This window comes from Chrysemys picta, chromosome 4 (assembly GCF_011386835.1).
Source record: "Chrysemys picta bellii isolate R12L10 chromosome 4, ASM1138683v2, whole genome shotgun sequence".
Taxonomy (NCBI): Eukaryota; Metazoa; Chordata; order Testudines; family Emydidae; genus Chrysemys; species Chrysemys picta.
The window spans coordinates 129,578,238-129,586,227 of record NC_088794.1 but is presented as its reverse complement, the minus strand read 5'-3'; the positions used below and the strand labels follow the sequence as shown (position 1 = coordinate 129,586,227).

Below are 7,990 nucleotides of genomic sequence, written 5' to 3'. Positions count from 1 at the left end.
GCTCCCAAAATACTAATCCCTGTAGAATGTTATCACCCTTTCACTTAAGTCATTTCAACACCCAATCTGGGGTAGCAATTAGCACAGGGGATTGGGAGTGAAGACTGCTGTGTGTTATTCTGTTCTGGATCTGCCACTGAATCACTGTATGACCTTTGGCGAGTCACTTCACTATATGTAAAACAGGGACAATAACATGCCTATCACAAAGGTTTGTTGTAAGTTTTAATTCCTAAAAGTTTTCAAAGTGTTGTGAGATCCCTGGATAAAAATCACTATACAAATATGATCTTAATGCGTGAATGTGGTGGGGAACACTGAATAAATGTGAATGATCTAGGTTTTAGATAATCAAGGGAATTTTCTATGTAATGAATTGACACCAAGGACACAACCCCATTTCAGATAACAGGGAATGCTGGGTAATCAAGGTGGCACTTTAATGTTATGGCATTGTGTATTACATATTTTTACAGTGAAATATTGCATCAAACATAAAACAAACTGAATTAGAGGTATGTTAATATGCAGTATGGAACAATTTCAGTTGAACAGCAGAATTTGTCCTAAGTATAAAATTGCTTCAGTTCAGAAATGACTGGAGTTGCAGGCACGGGTAGTGGAGAATAGTTAAAAGTGACTGGAGTACTCTTCAAATTATTGAAGCAATCTAGGAAACCTAAATTGGTCTACAGTGCACGTGCCCAGAACACCCTAATTCACTTCCAAAATGAAGTGCTCTTAAAAAAAAAAGTGAAGCATTGCATTTGGAAAGGATCAGAGTTCTGGGCATGCACTATGCAGAACAATTTAAAATTATTGGAGCACTTCAACTTTTTTTTTTTAAAAAGCACTTCATTTTGGAAGTGAATCAAATAGCATTCTCCTACTGCAGTTGAACATATGAATGATTTAAAAATGCAACAACCCCCTTCTCCCCCCAAAAAAACTCTTGGGGAAAAAAAGTTGATAATTAAAACTAAAAAAAGGAGTAAGAGGGACAGCGGAGAGAGAAGGAAAAAATGTCCATACCAAGTGGATTAAAAAAAATAATAATCACACCACCACCTCTGTTCTCTCAGCCAGTCTGCTGACCTTTTCAATGGTTCAAACACTAATAAGTACAGCAGTAGAGTGATGTGATGGTGCATTTATGCTCCGTGGGCCTGTCAACAAGTCTCATATCAATAAAACTGTATTCCACCCCCTATGGGTGACACAGGGTGAGATAGGCTATACCTTATCGTCTCGTCCCTGGTTATGTGAGCTTCTCTTACATTTCCGTACATGTACAAGCATCTCACCTACTCATTCCTGATTACATCTAAGTATCTGCTTCCTTAATGCCCTCATTTGTCCAGGACTAATTAACAATTTTACCTATGGATTTTTCTCTCTTGCTGAAGCGAAGCCATTTCCGGTGTTGCCAACGCTTGTGATTTTATTGTGAGTCTTGCAATAGTTGATGTTCTTCTTAAAGCGCCTGCTCCTGGAGGCATGTGATTAGGAAAGAATCTCAGTTTTCATTTAAAATAAAAATAAGTTTCTAGCCCCCATGCTGGAAGAGAAAAGCTAGAAAATGTGAACCAAGAGTGCCCAGGGATTCAAAATCCAAGGCAGCAAATAAAAAGGACCCCCAAATTATATAATTTTAAAATCTCATATTTTAAACCAATCTCATGATATTTTGGGGGAGGGAGGGGTAACTCATGATTTTTGAGCTACTTGGTGTTGCTAATACTTTTATCTGAGCCTCCCATTTCAGTATTTAACTTTTTCTCATGATCTAAGATTAAATACAGAATACGGATCGCTCCATGATTCTACCAAGTCCATTTCTGAGAGAGGAATTTGAGGATTCTGCAGCAGTCGGGCTGCCTCCAGAGCCAGCCCGTAGTACACTTTCACTGGATCTAGAGAAAGAAGCGGTGTCCCTCTTGGACCTGCTGCCAATAGAGAATCCTCAAGCTGGCAATCAATCCTGATGCTGGTAAAATTCCATGAAGGTTTCTGTGTCTGTGGAATGCTGCAGGCCCTGCTCAAAGGGAAAAAAGGAAGAATCAGCTCCATTGCCAACAAAATTATGGCCCTATTCCAGCTTTCAGAAACTTACATGCTTTTATATATTTGCCACGTGGTTCTTCAGTGCAGCAGCACATGTGTTTTGGCTTCATGATACTGAGAAAAAAGAGCACTCAAGTCAGGGAACTTTATACTAGTCTATGGATGAAGCTTGATGAGTTGTGAACCTGAATTTAGGTTACAAATACAGAAATATTCTCTGACTGTATAAAGGGATAAGTCACTTAAAGAAGTAGCCAACACCTGATTGTACATTTGGGATAAAGGGCAGGAAACCCCTTTGTACAGTCTGGTCAGATTTACACTCTTACCTTGAGCATTTGGGAAGCATCAGCTTTTATTTTCTTAACTTCCTTCTGTTATGATCATTGCATGCATTATTACTACTATCTATTTTACGGTACCCCCAAACTGAGATCAAGACTCATTGTGCTAGGCGCTGTAGAAACATATGTGAAGGGAAGGTCCATGCCCCCAATGAGCTAACATTCAATCAGATAAGACAGATAAAAGATGGGTATTAGCCACATTTTACAGAGGGAAAACTGAGGCATGGAAAAATTAAGTGATTAGCCTAACATTCCACAAGAAGTTTGTGGCAGAGCTGTGAACTGACTCCAGATCTCTGGAGTGCCAGGCCAGTGCCTTAACCACAAGACCATCTCTCCTCTATGCATTTTGCTCAGCTGGATTAAGAAGCTACCTATGGAAGCAAGAGGTGAAAAATTGCCTTTAACATCCCCTCATCCCCGCCGCCCCCCGAAAATAATCCACAATACAAATCCCTACCTGGTGTCCATGTCTCAAAAAAAGGAATCCACAAAAATGGCATTAAAATCAATCACAAGCCTATGTTTCATGAATATCCTGAGATGATCAGAGAGATAATTTGGGGAGAATCGGCTATACAGGCAGAGTGGGGTTTTCCTTGCCACAGAGAGAGTCAGTAGTTGTTCGGTATGAACAGGTGACACAGGATGATCTGCCTGCAGCCTAATGTTGATGGAAAGCTTGTTTGTACTTAGTACATTAGAGGAGTTGCTCGGGAACAGTTAAATAAAGATTAGTCCTGTAACTCTGCCAAAGACTTTGTGTTATTATGTGTTGTGCTTGTGCCAGGCAGCCCCACATGTCAGAGCTGCCTAGTGGGGCAGTTTTAATATGCACACCCACATTTCCTGAAGATTTTTTTTAAGATTGAGGAGCCAACTCTGACCTCGCTTACACGCTGCAATCACCACGGACTTCAATCAGGCTGCACCTGTGTGAGCCTGTGCAGCATTGATTTTTAACGGCATGTCCAGTGCTTGTTCCGGAGAAGGCTGTCCTTTCTCCCCACCACCACCTCCTTTTCTCCCATTACACTCCAGCAGATAATCCCAGCAGTATGCCAACAAAACCACCATCCCTAGCCCCTTCCCATCCCCACACACCTCCAACCATGAGGGAGCATACAAAATTAATGTCAGCTAAGTTGTCTAAATAACTCAGTGATCCGTGTTCTAAACAGGTCATACATCTAGGGAGTAAAGACCTCACAGCATGGCCTTGTCGCTGGGTTTCTTCCTAAAAGTTCATTAAACAACTGTTTTGTTTAAAAATGCATGCGTGAATTTGATGCTCTTAAAAATGAGAATGTAAAAGCGTTGGCCTGAACCAGACATAGTGCAGTTGGACACTGTGCACCCTTCCCTAAATACATTCCTCTACCAATGTACGAGGCTGATCCCAAACACTGCTCCAATTGCTGTCTGAGCTTCTTTTATAAAAGAGGCTGTCAGCCACGCACACAAATGTTAACTGTGCTATGTTTATCTTTGGTGATGTCCTTACAGCAAGTCAGCATTTGAACCCAGTCCCAGAGGAAAACATTACTTGGCTAACCCCGTGTGTTATGGCCTCCTCCTTGCATTAAACAAGGTACATGTGCACACGTGTCGACTTATTTAGGGCTAGACTGTGGAAGCATCCTGTGCAGCCACACAGGGGAATAAGGGAGAGCAAGGCTTGTCTGCATGCAGGATAACTAAACCAGCACAGCTAAAGCAGTACAACATCCCTAATATGGATGTTATTGTACTGGTATAAAGGAGCGGACAATGGCACAGCTTATTCCTGTAAGGAAAGGACAATCCATAATCAATAATCAATAATAGTAATACCCAGCTCTTATATAGCATTTTACAAAGAAGGTAAGTTCCCTTCATTTCTCATTCTTATTCTCCCTCCATCTCTCTACACATCGTCATTTTTCTTCTTTCTTTTCTCTTCATTATATATACACCTCTACCCCGATATAACGCGGCCCGATAGAACACGAATTCGGATATAACGCGGTAAAGCAGCCCTCCGGGGGGGAAGGGGGGGCAGGGCTGTGCACTCCAGTGTATCAAAGCAAGGTCGATATAACGCGGTTTCACCTGTAACGCGGTAAGATTTTTTGGCTCCCGAGGACAGCGTTATATCGGGGTAGAGGTGTATTATACATCTATTATATATTATACATCTAATTTGGGTTCATGTTTTAGTTTTCCTTTGGTTTTGGATTCTTTGGGGTTTAAGTACCTCTCCAGTTTTTCCAGGATTCTCCTTTTGTTCATTCCTTTGGATTTCCATATCTCTTCCGCTATGATCTTCGCCTGTCTGCTTGCCCTGCAAAAGACCTGCGGCGCAGCTGACTCGTGCTTCCAAGGCTCGGCTATGGCGCTTAAAATTGCAGTGTAGCTGTTCAGGATTGGGCTGGATCCTGGGATCTAAGGCCCCACGAGGCAGGAGGGTCTCAGAGCCCAGGCTCCAGACTGAGCCCAAATGTTTACACTGCTATTTTTAGTCCGACAGCCCAAGCCCTAGTAAACTGACCCAGGCTCTGAGTCTCAATGCCATGGGTTTTTATTGCAGTGTAGATGGATCCTTTCAGTCTGCTGTTCTTCATTCTCCTTGAAGGTTATTCTCTTCCTTCCTGGTTCTGCTTTGAAAGCCCTATTTTTACACTCCATTCCCTTCCATGATCATTTGGAATGTCCCTTTCCCATCCTCTTCTTCTGTTATTCTGATTTATAATTTATTGTAATAGTGCCCATAGGACCAATCCTGACAATCCCCTCCCCACCATGCTACATGCTCTGCACACATCAAGTTAGGGACATTCCCCGCCTCAAAGTTCTGACAATCTTCTCCCTTCCATCTTCTTATTCTCCACATGCAGTTAGTAGCTGCTGGCAGGCAGTGGAAGCTCAGAGTAAGTCTACACTGCAATTAGACATCCACGGAGCTTGGGCCAAGGGGCTGTTTAATTGCAGTGTAGACGCTTGGGCTGAGGCCCAGGCTGTAGGATCCTGAAAGGTGGAGGGTCCCAAAGCTTGGGCTGCACCCCCTGGCATGAAGTGGTTTCCATCATATACAGGGTTTATAGTTTGGTTCAATGGCTCTCAGCACCTCCACTATAAAAACTGTTCCAGCACCCCTGCACGAGCATCTACACCACAAACAAAAAGCCCCTTAGCCCAAGCCCTGTGAGCCCAAGTCTCCTGGGCCGGGCCAACCACAGGTCTCTAACTGCAGAGTAGACATATCCTCAGGGATAATTCCTCACAGTACCTCCTCAGAACAGGTTCTGGCTCCAAGGACAGCTCACATTAGACTCTGACGAGGAGGGACCACACTGCAAAGTGACTCCCATAAGCAATTTCAACTCACTCAAGTCGAGAATGCCTGCTGGTGTAACTCATACTGATGCCCACCGATGGCCAAGGTCTGTTGGCGTTACACTGGCACCCGCACACAGAACATGCTGGAGGAGCAGCTTAGAAAGGGTAAATCCTTTTGGCCCTGGGTCAGTTGGTGAGTGCAGAATAGGAAACAGAGCCATGACTCTACCCTGGAGCTTCTAGCACCAATGGCAGCACCTCTCAGAAAGATCACCTAAAACTCCAGGATGAAAACCATAGCTGAAAACTTTGCTCCTCTGACACAATGGGCCTCTCTACAACATAGAGAGAGAGCTTTCTTAGGGGTGGCCCATGACTGTGGAATGTATGTCCCTCAAACCTCAGCACCTTGCACTCTAGACTGGAGCTGGAGCTGTAGTGTCCACCTCACATAGACATACACACACTTGCTTTGATCAGGCTAGTGTGCTAAAAAATAGCAGTATGCCACCACAATGCAGGTAGAAGATGGGCTAGCAACTCCGAATACAACCCAATCTGATACGTCCCCATACTCAGCAACTAGCCCATCCCACCACCCACATCACTGTGACTACACTTTAAAAAACAACAACATGCTAGCTCAGTCAAAACTAGCGTGTGTACATCTACCCATGCTGGACGTTACGCCTCCACTGCAGTCTGGATGTCTTCTAAATGCAAGGCACATTTCTTTGTCCTTGCCTTCTCTAACTTAAACATATAGCTCTGATATCCAAAACAAGATAGTCTGCTGCACCTAACCCCGCCGGGAAGAGGATAAGAGAACAAACATGACATATGTTAGTCACACTACTTAATGCACTACTGAAAAGTGCTCAGATACTGTGATGATGAACCTGGTGTAAGAACCCATTAAAAAAAAGAATAGAATAAGATGGTATCTGACCCTTTACAAGGATGCAACGAGAGGGCACTTGGAGCCCTCTCCACACCTGTTGTACACCTGATCAGAGAGATCAGACATGGCAGGGCAGGCAGGGGAGGAAGAGTCTACCATATTTCATCAAAGACTATTGTTGCGGAGATAAGGGAATTTGCAAAAGTGTAATCAGGATGGGGAAGGGAGACTCTTGCATTTAGGGCATGAGAAGGGATGCTAACATAGAGGAAGAGAACAGAAAAAGGATCAATGTAGGAGGGAAGCAAGAACAAAAGAAGGAGGAGGAACACAGGAGCAACAGAGAGAAATTAAATGACCACAAGAAAAATAAAAGGGGGAAGGACAAATGAGAGGAAGAGAGACAGAGAAAGAGAAGGAATGAGATAGAACAAAAACTATACAAGAAAACTACTTACAAAAAAGATAAGCTGAAAACTGGCTATGCAGGTGTGGGTTTTATTTAATATTTTCTCTTTTTCTATTTCCCCCCCCCACCACACACACACACACATTTTTCCTTCCCTCTTCGTACACAATTGGCATGTGGCCCATCTGTGCATGCCTGTCAAGCTCTTCGACCTTTAGCCAGGTGTGTACAAATCTGTATGATGTGGTAAAGAGGTCCTTGGATATAGTGCCTGATTACACTGATCTACATTGCACTGATTTTAAAATTAAAATCACCAACAACTGTGTGCCCCAGATACACACATCACATTTACCTGGCCACCTCCTGATGTTACCAAACTCCCTTGTAGGAGATGATAGATGCCTGGATCCATTTCGCTTTCTCTGAACTCCATAGGGAGTAAGTCAGAGGATTCAGCCATGGTCTATAGTATCTGGTCAGCAGCAAACTAGAAGTGTGCTGATACACAAACAGTGGAGGAAAGAGGAAGTTGTGGTATCAGAGTTTCGCTCTTGAATTTTCAAGGTCATTCAGACTCTGAACATCTCGGGGAAGAGAACTGTAATCATCCTGTTGAACATAACAAGAAAGTTGTTTATTTTTGTGAGAAAAAAGAAATGTTCTACCAATACATCAGCATTTGATGCCACCATAAAGGATATGCATTCACGCTGCACATCCTCAGCTATATAAAAAATAGATCAAGAGATTTGTTTTGGGAAGAGGAAGAGATGCAAAAATAATGAAATTTAATTTGTTTGCAATGTGTGTATAAATTTAAAAAAGTAGCTCAAATTATTAACTTATTTTAGAGCAAAAGATGACAAGATTATTACTGTACCAAAGAAAGAGGGAAGGAGGCAGGAGGAAATGAGGGAGGAAGGAAGGGAAGGAGGGGGAGAAACTGTA

At 42.9% G+C, this 7,990-nt stretch overlaps 1 long non-coding RNA gene across 1 annotated transcript; it reads right to left on the bottom strand.

The window, feature by feature from the left end:
• Window positions 1–473: 473 nt before the first annotated feature.
• Window positions 474–7,768, bottom strand: LOC135982754 (uncharacterized). The gene is made up of 3 exons (XR_010600303.1): window positions 7,395–7,768; window positions 2,114–2,178; window positions 474–2,035 (listed from the first exon to the last, which is right to left on the bottom strand). It is a non-coding gene; the product is annotated as an uncharacterized LOC135982754 (long non-coding RNA).
• Window positions 7,769–7,990: the final 222 nt, after the last annotated feature.